Genomic DNA, 17,376 nt, shown 5'->3' on the forward strand with positions numbered 1-17,376 from the left:
TTTTCCCTGGAGCATAGGAGGATGAAGGGTGACTTTATAGAGGTTTATAAAATCATGAGGAGCATAGATATGGTGAATAGCCAAGGTCTTTTCCCCAGGGTAGGGGAGTCCAAAACTAGAGGGCATAGGTTTAAGATGAGAGGGGAAAGATTTAAAAGGGACCTGAGGGATAAGTTTTTCACACAGAAGGTAGTGCAAATATAGACTGAGCTGCTAAAGGAGATGGTAGAGACAGGTACAATTATAACATTTAAAAGACATGGATGGGAAAAGTTTAGAGGGATATGGCCTAAACACAGACAAATGGGGTTAGTTCAGTTTAGGAAACCTGGTCAGCATTGACTAGTTGGGCTGAAGGGCCTGTTTCCATGCTGTATTTCTGTATGACTCCATGTGGTAAATACTGTCAGCATCAAGCTACATGCAAAGAATGCTCATGAATAATGACCGAGAAAGATGGATCTCATTCACAGTGAGATTTGTTGGATGGTGTTCTCCAAGAAGGCTGAGATCACAAGTGGCCCAAGGCATGGAGATTGATGCAGCATGAGAGTTAGAGCTGGAGGCTGCAAACTCATTAGCGTACATGTTCACAGTGGCTAGGTAAAGGGATGCCAATATTCAATGGAATGCTTACCATGAATAAAATCATTATGAGGAATGCCTGTCAGTTCTATTAATGAGGTAGATGGAGTTAGGCATCCTTTATGATCAAGATATGGATCAAATCTAGCACCACGAGAATTATATGGAGCAACCACTTTCCAAATAGACCTGCTTCACTAAGTCTGATGTGGAGATGCCGGTGCTGGGCTGGGGTAAACACAGTAAAAAAAACAGGTTAAAGCCCAACAGGTTTATTTGATAGCAAATGTCACTAGCTTTCGGGGCTCTGCCCTTTCGTCAGGTGAGTGGGGAGTTCTGATCACAAACAGGGTGTATAAAGACACTCACTCAGTTTACAGAATACTGATTAGAATGAGTCACCAGGCAAGACTGTTCTGTTCCTGTTTGGAGCCGATGGTGCCAGAGATCCAGCACTGGGGGACAAACTCGGGACCAGATGCCTGGATTCCGCACGGATCCCGCACATCAGGCACCGCCTAAATTTCCCGACCCGCTGCACTCAAACATTAGTGCAGCAGGATGGGAGAATAGTCCCCATCCTTTTCTGGTTTGTTGGGTGGGGTTTTACAGCTTTGTTCGTCCATCCTGAAACTGTAAAATCCCACGCAAGGTCAACATTGTCCACCCCTCACCCGCTCCAATTCCAAAGGTGGGCGGGGCAGTAAAATTGCAACCCCAGACACTCTTTTGGTAATCCTAGCCTTCTGGCAATAGCAAATTGCATTTAACTACAGGCAAAATACTGTGCAGCCATTGTCCATCTCTCTCAATAGATGCTGTCAGACCTGCTGAGATTTTCCAGCATTTTCTGTTTTTGTAGCAAATTGCGCTAACGACTGGGCCAAGCATTCTATCCTCTATCAAGATCAGAGATACATTCAGACTTAACTTGAACTTGGCTATGGGCGGCACGGTGGCACAGTGTTAGCACTGCTGCCTCACTGCGCGAGGAACCCTGGTTCAACTCCTGGCTTGAGTCACTGACTGTGTGGAGTCTGCACATTCTCCCCATGTCTGCACAGGTTTCCTCTGGGTGCTCTGGTTTCCTCCCACAGTCCAAAAGATGTGCTGGTTAGGTGCATTGGCCATGCTAAATTCTCCCTCAGTGTACCCGAATAGGCACCGGAGTGTGGCACCTAGAGGATTTTCACAATAACTTTATTGCAGTATTAATATAAGCCTACTTGTGACACTAATAAAGAAATAAGCCAGTAGTCAACTAACTGCAGGATCCTATCTGAATCCTATTGATCAATATGATTAGTTTCTCACACAGTATATTAACATACTGAATTATCAGGTGGCCTTACATTGCACATATTCAAAATGACGTGATCTCAATCTGATTAAGTTGCGAATTTAATTCACATTACACGCAATCTTTTTCAGAATGCAGTGTAAGACTTGCTGCCTGATCTTCATGTTTGCTGGATTGGAAGCATTTTTGATAAGTGTCATCATCAGCAGGGTCTTTATTGCATCGAGGAATTTACGCCCCATTAGGAAAATGAACAATCCTACTACTTACCTGCACTGAAACCTCGCGCCATGGGAGAAGCTAACATTTCTGTCTCCATATGGAGGGAACTGGTAAGCTTTGTTACCTGTAATATTTATAGCTCCTTGTCATTCTGTTTTAGAATATTCAAATGATAGTCCTGATTTTCTTCATTGCACCGGGTGTGGGTGAAGATGGCAGATTTCCCTCGCTAAAGGATGGCAATTAAAGTGATGGTTCATATGACAATTGACGATGAAATCATGGCTATCATTAGACTTTTTCACAGATTCTCTACAGTGCAGAAGGGGTTGCCTTTGCCCAGGAAAATGCAATTTGTTGTTGCCAGAAGGCTAAAATTAACAAGGAGCATCTACATATCAGAAAAGGATGTGTCTCACTGCCATTCGGCCCATTGAGATTGCACCGACTCTCCAACAGAGTGTCTTACCCAGACCCACCTCCCCCCCACTTCCTATCCCTGTGACCACATGCACTTACCCCGCTAATCCACCTAACCTACATATCTTGAGACGTAAAGAGATAATTTAGCATGGCCAATGCATCTAGCCAGCACATTTTTCAGACTGTGGGAGGAAACCAGAGCATCCAGAGGAAACCCAAACAGACACAGGGAGAACGTGCAAACTCCACACGGACAGCCACCCAAAACAGAATTGAACCCGGGTCCCTGGCCCTGTGAGGCAGCAGTCACTGTGCCATATTGTTGTTAAGTTGTATAGTCTAAGTGCGCTTGGTGCATTTAGGAAGAACATCAATATTCTTCCCAGGGTCTATTGAACTAGCTAATCTCAATTTTAAATGTTTCCGAGTTTTACAGGACGTATGGTGATAATGAATGCAGCTGTAGAGCTTTGGAACCAGAACTGGTTTTGCATGATTTTGAAAAAAAGTTTTATTCAGAAAGATATTTTGTCAGTCAAGAAAAGAAGACTACAATACGAACAACACAAAAAGAGGCCATTTAAAAATGACAACCCTTGCTGCATCATTCATCTTTCTCTGCTTTCTGCAGCTCATTCCGGGAAAGGAGTAGGCTTTTGGAGTGGTCGCAAAAAGATTTCCTACAACAGGGTGAACAAACTTGGGTAATTGAGAAGATCTGTCGAGGAATCTGTTAAAGTCACTGCCCATTCAGTTCCTGCATATATTACATTTCAATAGGAATATCTGAACTTGAACATTAACTGGGGAAGTGATCCAAGCTGTGTTACTGTCTTAGACATAATCATAGAGGTCTACAGCATGGAAACAGGAGCTTCAGTGCAGGTTTGATGGGCTGGATGGCTTCCTTCTGCACTGTATGGATTCTATAGTTCTAGTACTAATACATATTCATAGATACTCTTCAGATTCTGAGTTAAGTGTTAAGAAAAGCTTACTTTCCTGAAATATTGGCTGAGAGCAGAGATGATTTAAAGTTCTTAAAAAGATGTAAGCATCACATTATACAGATTTTGTTTTCTCTGCTTTACCAACCTCATCCCTCTCAGATTGTTATAAAAGGATCTTCTTCTTAGATGGTAATCAACCACTTTCCATTGCACGTGACCACCTCCCTGTACAGTCGGTAAACTAAACTGTTCTACTCCAAAAAGGCAGAGAGTTAAGGACAGAACTGGAGCCAATCTTTCCACATGTTTATACATAGTTACAGAATTACATGTTGCATGCATTTATTGTCTAATCCAAACACCCACAATTTTAGTCTGTGTCAATGAATCCACAGTTAATGCATACCACTTAGATACAATTAATGTTTATTTAACATAAGCTGTTCCAAGAGTACGGCTGGAATTCTCCCACCTCACCCATGACTGGGATTTTCCAGTCCCGCTGCAGTGAATGGAAATTTGGCTGGGCGCCAAATTCTCGCAGGCGGTGGGACATTGGAGAATTCCAGTCTATATTTCTGTTTTCTGCCTTGTTTGCTCTAGATTCTCCAGCACTTTGGGAATTCAAGAGAAATTTTCCAGAGGTTTATTATTTCTTTCTCTGCTTTCTGACTTCTGCTGGATTACATTTTTTTTAATTCATTCATAGGACATGGGCATTATTAGCTAGCCAACATTTATTACCCATCCCTAATTGCCTGAGGGCATTTGAGAGTCAATCACATTGCTGTGGTTCTGGAGTCACATATAGGCCAGACCAGGTAAGGATGGCAGATTTCCATCCCTAAAGGACATTAGCAAGTCAGATGGGTTTTTCAGACAATGGCTTCATAGTCATCAGTAGATTATTAATTCCAGATATTTTTCCATTGAATTCAAATTCCAACATCTGTCATGGCGGGATTCGAACCCAGAACATTAGCTGAGTTTCTTGATTAATAGTCTAGTGATAAAAGCACTAGGCCCTTGCCTCCCCTGGAATAATGAGAAGTTGAGTACACAGTTGCAATATGTGCATTAGATGGGCTTGACAGGTCTTATATCTTTTCCCAACCTTCTTTGTACATATTGTATTTTGTTTCAGTTGTGTAAAACAATCATTTATTTGGGAATACCTGTAAAGAATTCTTAGTTCTCACATTCCCCAAATCTTTTGGCAATCTGATTTTTGCCCCTCCTGCACAATTGGCTTCCAAGGACCTGAGGACAACCTTGATCAAGTTTAAAGTTTTTAAAGTTTATTTACTCGTGTCACAAGTAGGCCTACATTAACACTGCGATGAAGTTACTGTGGAAATCCCCTAGTCGCCACCTCCAGCACCTGTTCAGATGCACTGAAGTAGAATTTAGCATGGTAACCAGCACACCTTTCGGACTGTGGGAGGAAACTGGAGCATCCGATGGAAACCCACACAGACATGGAGAGAATGTGCAGACTCCGCACAGACATGATCCAAGCTGGGAATCAAACGTGGGTCCCTGGCGCTGTCCGGCAGCAGTGTTAACCACTGGTCTTGGAAGCCATAGTACCATTTCTTTTATGAAAAGATTAGTGAGCGGGGTATCTCTCTGCAAATTTGATTTATTTCTCATCCTTCACTGTAGATTTTCACCAGCTGCAATTTTAGTTATAGTGTCAGTGTGACTTCAACTGGAAAATGCAGATTTTCAGCATTTTATTAATAATGGTAGAGAATTTTTTTTTAAAAGTTTGTTCAGTGTTGTGTTGTTCTTAGCACAATGCTTGTTTCTATCTACACAGGAGTGAATCAACCGTGAATTTTAGGGACAAAATGAAATGGTTGCAGGGAAGGTATGTTCCGGTTAAGCGAAAGGATGGGAAAGGTAGGATTAGAGAGCCGTGGATTACAGGGGATATTGAAGACTTGATCAGGAAGAAGAGGGAGGCGTATGTTAGGTCAAAACAAATGGGTACGGAGAGTGCGCTGGAGGAATATAGAGAGAGTAGGAGGGAGCTAAAAAGGGGAATTAGAAGGGCGAAGAGAGGGCATGAGATGGCTTTGGCTGGTAGGATTAAGGAAAATCCAAAGGCATTTTATTCCTATATTAGAGGCAAGAGAGTAGTTAGAGGGAAAATTGGTCCTCTTAGGGACAAGAGTGGAGAGTTGTGTATTGAGTCGGAGGGAATGGGGGAGCTCCTGAATGAATACTTTGCGTCGGTATTCACGAAGGAGAGGGGTTCGGAATCGTGCGGTCTCTTGGAGGGAGCGGAGGTTCAGTTGCAGGATATAGTTATTACGAGAGAGGAAGTGCTAGGGCTTTTAGGTAGCGTAAGGACGGATAAAGCTCCGGGGCCTGATGGTATTTATCCCAGGCTGCTTAGGGAGGCGAAAGATGAAATTGCTGGGCCTCTGGCGCACATCTTTGTCTCTTCTTTGGACACAGGTGAGGTCCCAGAAGACTGGAGGGTAGCAAATGTGGTCCCGTTGTTCAAAAAAGGTAGTAGGGATAACCCTGGGAATTATAGACCGGTGAGTTTGACGTCGGTGGTAGGGAAGTTAATGGAAAAAATACTTAGGGGTAGGATGTATGAGCATTTGGAGCGTTACGATCTGATTAGGGATATGCAACATGGCTTTGTTAGAGGGAGGTCTTGCCTTACGAATCTGGTGGAATTCTTTGAGGAGGTGACAAAAACGGTTGACGATGGGAGAGCCGTTGATGTCATCTATATGGATTTCAGTAAGGCGTTTGACAAAGTCCCTCACGGTAGGCTGGTAGAAAAGGTGAAGGCGCATGGGATACGAGGCCAGGTAGCTAGGTGGATTGAGAACTGGCTGGGAAATAGGAGACAGAGGGTAGTTGTGGAGGGGACCTTGTCGGGCTGGAGGCCAGTGACCAGTGGTGTGCCGCAGGGCTCAGTACTGGGACCTCTCCTCTTTGTAGTCTACATAAATGACTTGGAAGAGGGCGTAGGTGGTGTGATCAGCAAGTTTGCTGATGACACCAAGATGGCAGGGTTGGCGGGTACGGAACTGGATTGTCAGGTGATACAACAGGATATAGATAGGTTGGTGCAGTGGGCAGATAGGTGGCAGATGGCATTTAATCCTGACAAATGCGAGGTGATGCGTTTTGGACGGAATAATGCAGAGAGGAGCTATGTGATAAAAGGTAGGCCGATTAGGAGTATAGACGTACAGAGGGACCTGGGAGTGCAGGTTCACAAATCCATGAAAGTTGCGTCACAAGTGGAGAAGGTTGTTAGGAAGGCTTATGGGATGTTAGCCTTTATAGGAAGGGGCATAGAGTATAAAAGCTGCCATCTAATGCTTCAGTTGTACAGAACGTTGGTTAGACCGCATTTGGAGTACTGCGTCCAGTTCTGGTCACCTTACTACCGGAAGGACGTGGAGGCTCTGGAAAGGGTGCAGAGGAGGTTTACCAGGATGTTGCCTGGCATGGGGGGACTGGGTTACGAGGAGAGATTGAAGAAACTGGGGCTATTCTCCTTGGAAAGACGGAGATTGAGAGGGGACATGATAGAAGTATATAAGATACTGAAGGGAATAGATAGAGTTAATAGTGAGAGACTGCTCCCTAGACTGGGTACGAACACGAGAGGTCATCATTTAAGGGTGAGGGGGGAGAGGTATAATTTGGATATGAGAGGAAGGTTCTTTACGCAGAGAGTTGTGGGGGTCTGGAACGCACTACCGAGTAGGGTGGTGGAGGCAAGAACGTTGGACTCGTTTAAGATGCAGTTAGATAGGCACATGAGTGAAACGAGGATGGAGGGATATGGTAGGGGCTATTAAATAGGGTTAAACCTCGGGAGACACCAGAAGGGCAGGCTGTAAGATTAATATTTTTTGTCTTTATTCCACAGGTGGAGGTCCACCTCGTGTCAAGCGAGGGGCATGCACACGGCGGGTCGTGCGTGGGCTGCTCTTGGAAGTCCAGGAGTGGCCTAGTACTTCATGTCGGTGTGTGTGCTTGATCCTGGACCGGTAGACGGGCGCCGCAACAGCTCAGTGACTAGCACTGCTGGCTGTGCAGATACATGGATTTGGGCCTGTGTCTGTGGAAGTTTGCGCATTCTCCCTGTGGTTGCGTGGGTTTCCTCTGAGCGCTCCGGTTTCCTCCCACACCCAAAGATGTGCTCTTAGGCTAATCGGTTTTTACCAAATTGACACTATTTCTTCCCTGAATCTGACTGAGTAGGGTTCCATTCGTAGACATGCAGGGTAGAATAGGTGTAGGGTGATGCGGCGGCACGGGCTCTTTGGGCCGAAGGGCCTGTTTCCCGTGCTGGGTTGTTCTTTGTTCTTCTTTGTTCTTTGTGAAAAAAGTAATCATTGCACAACACATCCTATTCAAGGTGTTGAGGTCATGCCACTATATTCTATTCTTATCCCAGGTCTGTACATTTATTTTCTTTTCCAGTGAATAGAATTGAAAACAGACAGCTTTATTTTTCGCCGCAAAGAAATTAATCTTTCAAAATGTCCCTGGCTCTAGGTTTAGGGATACATGTCACCCAAAGAGAGAACTATATGGTATGTACAACCTGATTGAACACCAGTCTTTGACGTACTGACTACTTATCCTGTCAGCACAATTTAATTAGAAATGTATTTTTAAACTCTATCTGTTGTACTTATATTACAGAAGTTCACCAAAGGTTTGGTAGAATATGAAGTTATTTGTACTAACATTATATTATTTATTTCTTAGAGTAAGGTCGAACTGAAAGCATCACAAGGTGTGTTCAACACAATTATTGAAACTCCTGAAGGTGTGTTAAGTGGAACAGGCAAAAAAAAATTAACAATAATCAGCTCAAGTTTGGAAATGGTCAATGATATACTCAAACATGTTACGTATACAAGCATAAGGTATCAGAATGATGCTGTTGATCTGGGTAAGCACAACACTTCCTATGTTGCCCTTAAATCCTCGCACGTTAGGCGTAGACTAAAATCATGAATAGGTCACTGAGATAGTAGGACGGCGGCGCGGGCTCGTTGGGCCGAAGGGCCTGTTTCCCGTGCTGTGTTGTTCTTTGTTCTTTGTTCTTAAAATAATTCTGTCTCCAGAATTAGGGTTTGTGTATCTGGCAAATGCTACCAAGTCCTAGTACATGGGCGGTCAGACCTGTAGTGTGTGAGCTGCCCACTCTCTGAATCAGCTTATTCCCATTATTATTTGCAGCTTCCAAAGCACCGGTTTGCCTAATTCAGGAACAAGACTAAGGATACCAGAAAATCCTGGCACGTAAAATTTTCATAGAATCCTTACAGTGCAGAAGGAGGCCATTTGGCCCATTAAGTCTGTACTGACCACAATCCCACCCAGCCTCTATTCCCGTAACCCCACATATTTACCCTGATAATCCCCTTAACAATAGGGTCAATTTAGCATGGCCAATCAAACTCACCCACACATCTTTAGACTGTGGGACGAAACCGGAGCACCCCAGGGGAAACACACACATACATGGGGAGAATGTGCAAACTCCGCACAGATAGCGACCTGAGGCTGGAGTTGAATTCGGGTCCCTGGCGCTGTGAGGTAGCAGTGATAACCACTGTGCCACCACACGCCAGAGATACAGCCACGTGAAGGAAATTGACCGGACAAGATTCAAAGGTTCCTGTGGCTCCTTAGAAAAGCTCAAAAGATACTTCAGTCCTTTGGCAGCTTACAGTTGTGGGTAAGGTTGAACTGGTAAGAGATAGGAAAGAGGTACCAGACCACAAATGAAGTAAGAGGAAAAGAAATGATACTGAAATGGAGGGTAAATGACCAAGCAGCCGAGAGCCTGACCCAGTGGCTGGAGAAGGGGGCATTAAACTGCATGAAGTAACTGTATTGGGTTTTTCTTATTAACAATTAAGGACATCCACTCCAGGGTGGATGTACATCATTCCTGTAAATAATCCTGAGGAATAAATGGTGGATTTATGCATTTGTACATTTATTCTATTCAATTCATTCAACTGTTATTCTTTGTTTCTTTTCCATAAAATTGCACTTTCAGTTTGAAGAACATACTGCCATTTTTCCAATCACCATCAGACAACCCCCAATGCCACGGTTATTTGATCCCGGACCAGGTAAAATGAATTGGAATTGAGGTTACAAAAAGAAGATTAGTGAGAAAAGCTGAACATTAGCTAAATTTTTAAGGCGGAATTTAAATTACCTCTGCTGGCAATAGGTACAGAGCTGGTTTGTAATGAATATCAAATAATTTCAATCATTCCGTTAGATTTCTAACTGGCCTTCTTGAGACAACATTTGATCAGCAGTCGAAGCAATTAGTTGCCGCAACTAATTTCAGTTTTCTTTCATCCTTTTTGCAGACAATTACATCAACTCCTTGGTTACCATTGTGACAAAAACATTCTTGAGATATCATAAGCTTCAGATCTTAATCAATAGCATCCATAAATTTTATCCAAACATTACAATAATCATTGCAGATGATAGCAAAATTCCTGAAAAAATTGAAGGACCCCACATCGAACAATACACAATGCCATTTGCAAAAGTACAAGACTTTTTTTTGGAAGTTGTGATGCGCAACGTGGATAATGTAAACTGAAATTAAGTTCACGTCACCCTAGTTCCATTCATAGTTTCTAGCCTATATTAAAGAATTAAGCGTAACCAAAGTCTCGCACTGCCTGGATAAATATCTTGAATATTTAATGTGTAAACGCAATACAGAAGCAAACTAAAGGAGTAAGAAAATAGACAAAGCAATTGGTCCCCTTACTTAAGGAGGGATGTAGTTGCATAGGAGGCGGTTCAGAGAAGTTTCACCAGATTGATTCCAGGGATGAGTGGTTTGTCATATGAAGAGAGATTGGACAGTTTAGGCCTAAACACTCTAGAGTTTAGAAGAATGAGAGGAGATCTAAGTGAGCTATATAAGATGCTAAAGGGGATTGACAGGGTTAGTCGCAGAGAGGATATTTTCTCTTGTGGGGCAATCTAGGATGAGAGACCATAGTTTCAGGATTAGGAGAAGAAGATATACAACAGAAAATAGGAAAAATTACTTCTCTCAAAGGATGGTGAATCTGTGGAATGCACCACATCAGAATGTGGTGGATGTCAGGACACGGAGTAAATTTAAGGAGGAGGTAGATAGATTCTTAGAAATGTGTTGAACAGTTATGGTGAACAGACAGGAAAATGGAGTTGAGGCCATGACAAGATCAACAATGATCGTAATGAATGGTGGAGTGGGTTCGAGGGGTTGAATTGCCTACTCCTGCTCTTAGTTCTTATGTTCTTATGAAATTTATTAGGTTACAGGGGAATGTATCGTGGATATATTAAAAAAGTAGTATTATAATAAAAAAGTAATGTTAAATTAAAATTATATAAAAATTACAAATCAATATTCATTCCTACAGTACAGGCACAGAATTACATGTACATTGTGTACTTTAAGTATTGCAATAAAGACCAAGACAATGTAAGGTTTGGGGTTACATCAGTACCTTTCCATCCTGCATCTTAAGTGTTGAATTTAGTTGGACTTTTGATTATTCTGGACAGGGTGATAGACAATCTTGCCGATTCAGAACTGGTTATCGAGGGATTTTCTGAGCTTAGTACCATTCAAACTTTGTGACACAAAGGGTGTTGTTGTTTCGGTCAAGCGCCATCATTTTTGTTAAATGTTCATGACTTCGATGATAAGACTTTTCTGAAAACCTTGTTTTCGCGACCAACACTGTATCCATAGAATCATGGGATCCCACAGTGCAGAGGAGGCCCTGTCCGATCATTGTTATTGCAGTGCTTTTCAGGTTATGTTTTCTACTTCTGCCTTAAATTTCAAGAACAACCAAGCAGATTCCGATTAGCTGAGTCATAAATAACTTTACTTTTAGCCGTACAAAATCCTTTGCCCTTGTTAATTTTACCAAAAAATAGAGGAATGTAAAGCAGAACACATGCTTATATACACAATTCAATTTTAAAATTAAAATGGTCAACAATGTCATCTATAAAATCTCAAATAAAAGCACTTGTTATAAAGTGCACAGACAGTCACCCAAGGTCGGAATTGAACCCAGTTCCCTGGTGCTGTGAGGCAGCTGTTCTAACTAACCACTGTGCCACCCAATATATGAATGCTTACAAGCTTTTATAAAATTATTTTGTCTGCTATTTTAATGCAAACATTAACCTTCTTATTTTAAATAAGAGCCACTATTAAAAATCGCAAAACATACAGTATAATCGCACCATAATATCTAGACTATAATTAAATTAATATCTTCAAATCAACCTCATTGCATATGTGCCATTTTTTCAAACACCAAATACTAATGAATGTTATTTTCTGTAGGTTGGCGCCTCTGTGAGTGGCAGTCGATTCCAGTTTCAGTTGTGGCATGAGAAAGGAAGTGATGATGGGGACTGCCTATTTTCCCAGTTTGGTAGTTTCCACACACTGGATGGGTTTCCACGCTGCGTGGTAACCAGCCTTGTGGTGAACTTTTTTCTGGCCAGGACACAAAAGGTATGGAGTGTTGGATTTGACCCACGATTGTCAAGGGTCGCTCATCCAGGTAATCTCACTCCTGTAATTATACGTTTGCACTAATTCTGGTGACTAACCAGCTTTGATCAATTTTTGTCTATGGATGCACCTAGTTATCCTAGTAAAGCACAGCTCACTAGATTCTCTGGGCGGGATTCTCTGCACCCGTGGCTTGTTTTGGGGTGGCAGAGGCAGCCTGCCATTGACTGATGTGGGATCTCCCAGTCTTGCCTTGGTCGACGGGTTTGATCACACCCTCTACCCCCAGGGGGCCCCTGATGGGAGTATTCATTGGTAGATCCAAACAAACAACCAATTTACTGCTGCAAGCCTTCTTTTTCCCGAGGGAAAGGAACTGCCCGACAAGGGCTCATCTGGTTAACCTTTCCACTATGACACGGTCTCTCCATAAAGCCCCAAAGGCAGCGGAGGCTAGTGTAGTAGTGTGAGTGGGATGCGTCTAGAACATGGCTGTCATCAGCCTTGTCAAAGAGGAATGTCTTCATGCACTAGTGGGAGGAAGACTCACCCTTTTTCCCTCTGGCAGCATGGAACGCACATAATCATTAAAACAACTGGCAGTGAGAATGAACCCAGGAAACTTCCAACCAGTGCAAGCTGACATACAGTTACAAGTTGTCAAAACTATATACAATGATTCAACATTGCATCACCAATGTGAATTCAAAATTTCTTAATTTGAATTGGAAGCAGTCTGCTGGTTACTATGCCCTCTTGTCTGTGATGACTTTGGCGGGCATTGTCTGGAAATTTAAGACTTGGAGGTCTCTGCACTGCTTTGGGGTTTCCTGCTGAGGTGCAGGCCCGTTCTCCCAGAACTCAGAAGCAGACGGGGTCCCAGGCAGAGGGGATTGGGAAAGCTGTGTATTGTTCTGGGTGAATGCCTCCTAGGTATCACCTGACAGTCCTCCTCCCTTTGGGTGCCTGAGGGCCAGTCCTGACTCTTTGAGGAGAAAGGACACCTGGAGAGATGTTAAGGGACCCCCATCCTGTTTAGTATAGCCCCTGTAGAGGTGCACTCTGGCTAGAGTGATGGTTTACAGGTCTAAGCACATATCAGGAACTGTGTTCTGCTGGATCTCCATGGCCTCCACCATCTTCCGCATGGAAACTTTCACGTATTCACATTCCAGAGCCACAACACCAGTGAGAATGCTTATATATTTCTCCGTCTCTCCTGCCACTGTATTGAGGGCCTGTGATATGATGTTCCCCTGCGTCTCCAGGACCTTCCAGGATTTTGACATCTGACTCAGAGTTAGGAGGGAACTCCTCTCCAGGATTTAATTGAGTGCCAGAGATCTTGGCCGTCACTGCCTCCTCGTGCATGGACATCCCTCTGTAAGGTGATCCTCTGTGAACCCAAACCTAAACTAGATATATTACCCACTGAGGTGAGCGTCTCCTGGTTGCTGGAGGGTGCAGGTGAACGAATGATGGCTGGACATGTGAGATGTAATCTGGTCTTTCTCTAGTGTGCTGGGAGGCTGGGGCTTACTTCTGCTGTGGGGGAAGCTGCCACCCACTTTGGATGGATTATCTTTTCCTGTCCTCCATTGTAGCAGAAAAAAAGTCAGAGGTCGAGATAAAGTAATGCTAATTACAAAAATTTCTTTTGAAACATTCCCAGAGTTTTTCATTGACGGCCTTGGTAGTTTGCTTGTGGGATCGTGCAATGATGTCCATATAGTTCACCAGAAGAAAGAAAAACAAAGGCAGGAATCACTGAAGGCAGTTGAAAGGAGATATGCAACTTTTAGACATGCAAATAGGAGCCAATTCAAATCCCACCTTGCTTTGGTTCATTTCAAAAATTGGCTTAAATGTTACACCCACTACAAACACTGAAGGACTAGATTGTCTTTACATTTCACCACCTATTGAAGATTTCCCCCTTTGTATATGAGTGAAGTTGTTCGAAGTAATCATTTTTATTTGAAAACAGGATTGAGCACTTGGGCAACGGCCCACACAATCAAGTTTAGCTTCTCATGGTGCAAGTCAAAGCAGTAAAAATATTAATCTTGCTTCTTCACCTGTTGATCATGATTCACTGAACCAACTGCAGGTAGAAACCACGCTTTTGTTTTAACTACAAAACAAATTTTATTTTAAAGGGAAATTTTGAAGTTAGCAGGTTCAATATCATCAAAATTGCCTTCTGGATTCGTATGCAATAGTATACTTCAAAGGAATTAAAGTAAATCAGGAATAAGGAAATGTCATTTAGCCTATCAAAGCTTATCTTTCTAAATGTGCATGTATACTAGAAGTGTGCTATCATTGCAAAATGACTATTACTCAGTACCAACATTAATCGCTTGTTAAGAATCATAGAATCCCATAGTGCAGAAGGAAGCCATTCGGTTCATCAAGTTTATACCGACCACAATCCCACCCAGGCCCGATCCCCATAACCCCATGCCTTTACCCAAGCTAGTCCCCCCAACACCAAGAGACAATTTAGCATGGCCAATCCACTTCACCCACATATCTTCGTGGATTGTGGGACGAAACCTGAGCACCTGGAGGAAACCCACACACACACGGGGAGAATATGCAAACTCCACACAGACAGTGGCCCAAGCCGGGAATCAAACCTGGGTCCCTGGCGCCGTGAGGAAGCAATGCTAACCACTTGCCACTGTGCCGCTCAATTGGAGACCAAAGCAAGTTGAAGAGAGCCCCCTTCCGGGGAACATGTTAAAGTCACTATTCATATATTGAATAAAGGGTGATTCTGGAGCCAGTATTTTCCTTAACACAAGTTTATTCACAAAACTTACAGCCACGTGATTCCCCCCCTTACACCGGATTAAACCAGTTCTTACATACTTAAGAATAATTCTCTAATCTTTCCCCATTTAGTAACAGACAAAAGCTTGTGCTTCATTGTAACAAGATTCCAGCATTATCAATGGGAATCCATATACCATTCATTTCTAAATATATTTTGATTAGATCCTATACTTTCCTTTATTATGTTAAATTTTAAACTTCACAGTTCTTTATATCATAGCATATCCATTTTACATATGGGATTGGTTTTGTTACTGTTTTCTGTAATTCAACTTTTTGCCATTTGTTAACAGGAAGTTCATTGCAGTGTTAATGTAAGTAAGCCTTACTTGTGACAAGGGAACAAATAAACTTTAAAATCTGGCTGCATGCATTGCCCATTCCTAGAGATGGAAGTCGTTCAATTGAATTTATTGTGGCATGGTGACCAAAACTGAGAACAGTGTGTTCTAACAAATGCCAGCACAAACTCTGCAAATTTCAGAAAGTTTTCAGAGACTCAACTGTCAAAGCAAACACACACGAAGGAGGATGAAACAGAAAATCGGATCAGGGGGTCTGCACATCCAACATACAACCTTCACAATTCTTCAGTTGCTGAAATTAATGATCTAAAAATCAGATATACCATATAAGTTCAAATGTTATGATGCTGTCTCCTGTTCTCCTGTAAAAAGGCTCCAAATTAAGGGCATTTCATTGTGATTTTGTGTAAATAAATCTATGGTGCGACTTAGCAACAACCAAATCTGGACAAAGTAAAACAACACATAGTTCTGTCATTATTAATGCAATAAGATGTTTAGAATTAGATGTCATTACTTCTTCCTCCATATCAGGTTTTGAATAACTGGAATTAGCTTTTTAAATAGTTATTGTTCCCGCATGGAATCAGCCACTGTATTAGGATTGGGCTCTTCAGATCTTTAATTTCAATATGCAATGCTTTTTTTCACAAAATCCATTCATTGCAACTAATATTCACTTTGACTACAATAAAAGCAAAATACTGCGGATGCTGGAATCCAAAAAAGCAGCTGAAAAAAAACATAGCAGGTCTGGCAGCAACTGCAGGGACAGGAAACAGAATTTTGGGTGGGATTTTACGGCTTGCTTGAGCAACACCAGAAATTCCCACCTGAGGACAATGGACATTTCTGTTGTCCACTTCTCCCCACTCCGAATCCGGCAAGGTGGTAGAATTATGGCAAATGTTTCGAGTCCGTATGACTCTTCATCAGAACGAGAGAGAAAGTATGTTGGATTATATACTGTATAAGAGGGGGTGGATCAGCTGGAACAGTATAGCACTTAGAGAAATTGCAATAAAGACGTAACAAGCGACAGATGACTCAGTGGGATGGGGTTTGCGTAGGAATAAAAACGTTTGGAATATAAAAAATTTTAGTTGAATATAAAAAAGTTGTTAAACTCGATGTTGAGTCCTGAGGGTTTCACCAGAATGTTGGAATATGCCAAGGATGGATATGTGGGCATGAGGCAAGATGCAGATTTCCTTCAGTTCCCCCCTCACTAAACCCCATGTTCCCCAAAATTTCTGGTATGTAAAGTGTCTTCCTTTGTGAAGATAGAACTGAAGTATGTATTTAGTTGGTTCACCATTATAGAACCCTGTTTCTGACTTGCCTTCACCAATTTTTTTGTTTCCATAAGCATTTACAGTCAGTTTTACATTCCCCACAAGCTCTCATTTTCTATTTTCTCCTTCTTAATCATTTCATTTGTTCTCCTTTTCTGAATTCTAAATTGCACCCAATCCTCAGGTCTGCTTTTTTTTTCTGGCCAATTTGTTTACCTCTTCTTTGGATCTAATACTATCCCTAATTTCCCTTACAAGCCATGGTTTGCCATCTTTCCCATTTTATTTTTATGTCAGGCAGAATTGAATGATTGTTGCAGTTCATCCATGTACCTTTTGAATGCTTGCTATTGCCTATCCATCATCATCCCTTTAAGTAATGTTCCTAAATCTATTATAGCCAACTCACACTTCATACTTACCATGGTTTTCTTCATTTAGATTCAGGACCCTAGTCTCAGAATCAACATCATTCTCCACCTGGATGAAGAATTCCATCTTAGCTCATTCCCGTGGGGGATGGTTGCTCATCCCCCCGGGACCTCGCACAACTGTATTGCCAATATTCCTTTTCCATGACACAACAGCCTATCTAGGATAGCCTGTTCAATTGGTTCCTCAATGTACTGGTCCATCCTGTGCACACTCCAGGTATTCCTCATCTATGGTATTGTACCGCTAATTTGATTTGCCTAATCTATATGCAGATTAAAATCACCCATAACTACAGATGTTCTTTTTTCACATGTATCTCTAATTTCCTGTTTAATGCCATCCCCAACATCACCACTTAGGGTCTATATACAACCCCCACTAATGTTTATCATGCAATTCTACAACATGGAGAATAAAGTCCATCATTTCAAACAAACTTAAAAAAACTTTA

At 42.2% G+C, this 17,376-nt stretch overlaps 1 pseudogene; it reads left to right on the top strand.

Moving 5' to 3' along the window:
* Positions 1 to 586: 586 nt before the first annotated feature.
* LOC145359012 (beta-1,4 N-acetylgalactosaminyltransferase 2-like) lies at positions 587 to 15,208 on the top strand (annotated as a pseudogene).
* The last annotated feature ends 2,168 nt before the right edge of the window (positions 15,209 to 17,376 follow it).

This window comes from Carcharhinus amblyrhynchos, chromosome 27 (genome assembly GCF_965287045.1).
Source record: "Carcharhinus amblyrhynchos chromosome 27, sCarAmb.v2.hapA, whole genome shotgun sequence".
In the NCBI taxonomy this organism is placed as follows: Eukaryota; Metazoa; Chordata; class Chondrichthyes; order Carcharhiniformes; family Carcharhinidae; genus Carcharhinus; species Carcharhinus amblyrhynchos.